Source organism: Cynara cardunculus, assembly GCF_001531365.2.
Source record: "Cynara cardunculus var. scolymus isolate 2C chromosome LG 13, CcrdV1, whole genome shotgun sequence".
Classification (NCBI taxonomy): Eukaryota; Viridiplantae; Streptophyta; class Magnoliopsida; order Asterales; family Asteraceae; genus Cynara; species Cynara cardunculus.
The window spans coordinates 20470124-20471961 of NC_037540.1; positions in this window are offsets into that span (position 1 = coordinate 20470124).

Sequence of the window (1838 nt, forward strand, 5' to 3'; positions counted from 1 at the left end):
ATTGATATAAGTCACGCCTCTGTGCTTGCAGAAGAGGTGATCAAGAAAATGAAGAAGGCGGCCACCAAGATTCTGAAGAGATTGGAGAAGGCTCCTCTAGAAACTTGCAAGGCAGAAGCCACCAAACACCATGACGATCACGAAGGTGATGACCATGATCGTCATGAGGGGGAGAAGAAAGCTGAGCCAAAGAAGACTTCTTCTAGACCACTCAAGATAGTGGACTCTACAGCTGCCTTGTTCTCAAAAGGCAAAGAAAAGGCACCAGAGCCTAAAGGCAAAGGCAAAGGCAAAGTTGTGGAGGAGACACCACAGAAGGGGTCGTCAAGCTCAGAGACTCCACAACAAATAAATGAAGAGGAGTACAGCGACCCAGCGCTCATTCAAGCATTAAAGGTGTCTTTAGCAGAGGCTCAAGCAAGAAAGGGCAGAGGTCCCATCCCCAGAGCAGGAGAAGGATCTTCATCAAAATTCCTACAAGTCCAAGAAGAAACGTCCACGGGTACGTTCGACGCTCTGCAAGGAACCGTCAAACCTATCCTTGCAGACGGGTCAACCCAGAGGCCAATACTTGAAGAAGAGGAAGCCAAAGTGCCAGAGTCCACCACAGTAGGAAGGGTTTCTGAGATATTCGAATCAATGAGCAAGATTCCCATGCAACAAGTACGCACAGAGCCTGTTACTACTGTGGAAGAGATTCTGATGTGGAGATACTCTGCAGTGGACACAGAGCCCCCCTATGATCCAGAGCTTACAGGTATTCCTTCTGCTACTACCAAGTTCCAGTTCTCTAAGCTCACTAGGCCACGCGAGCAAGTCTTCTCAGAGCACGTGATTGTGTCACTTGAAACAATTTCTCCAAGGACCCTGCTGAAGAGGACGGTGCTCTATGCTCAATACGTAGTGAAGAGGGATGACGGCAACCTGTACAGGTTCACAGATGCTGACCTCTACAACCTCTGTGTATTTGATTTTATCTTCTTGCACAAAATACTTAACAAATACATGGAGAGGAGGTCAAGCTATGCTCTGTCGCTTAGAAGGCTTATCGAGGTCATGCGTGCACAAATGAAGTACTACAGCCAGAAGGACTTCGAGATAGCAATGAGGTTAGCCCAGTCAGATCTTAAGATCACCCCTCCAAACAACAGGCCAGGATGGATACTTAGGTGTCATCCAAACTCCATTGTTCACAACCCTGTTTTTGGGTTTCTGTTCTTGGATAAGGATGACATCCTAAGGTTCTTCATTCCGACAGAAGCGAACAAATACTCCACAGAGACCCTTGAATGGGTATTCAACAAAGCAGTGGCAGAGGTGAACAAAGGGCATCTAAGGAAGGGGTGAAGTGTCTGGCATTCTGGATGCTATCAAGATTCAAGTCAACTTCAGAGAATGGATCTTAAATGTCTACAGAATGATCAAGAATGATATGCTATATGGCGTAAACGACTATCCAGACTCTGCAGTTGGATAACCTTCTGTACTAGTATTTGGCCTAAGTAACACAATTTTGTAATTCTTTCCTTATGTAATTCTTTTCAGAGGATGAATTTTTTTTATCTCCTCTTGTAATTCTTTCATTTAAGTCATTTCTTGCATTAAATTGTCAATTTTTTCTTTTTCATACTTAGGGGGAGATTGTTAGCTCTCATATTTCATTTAATGTAAAAGTATTACTGCAAGTGTTGACAGAAGGGTTCTACCACAGAAGACCACAGAGGACCAACAACAGAAGATATACAAAAGCGTACAAGTCAAGAATGACAGAACCTCTGCTGTCTCTCACAGAGGTTCTGGAAACTGATCCTCTGGAATCAAGTGCTTACAAGTCATAT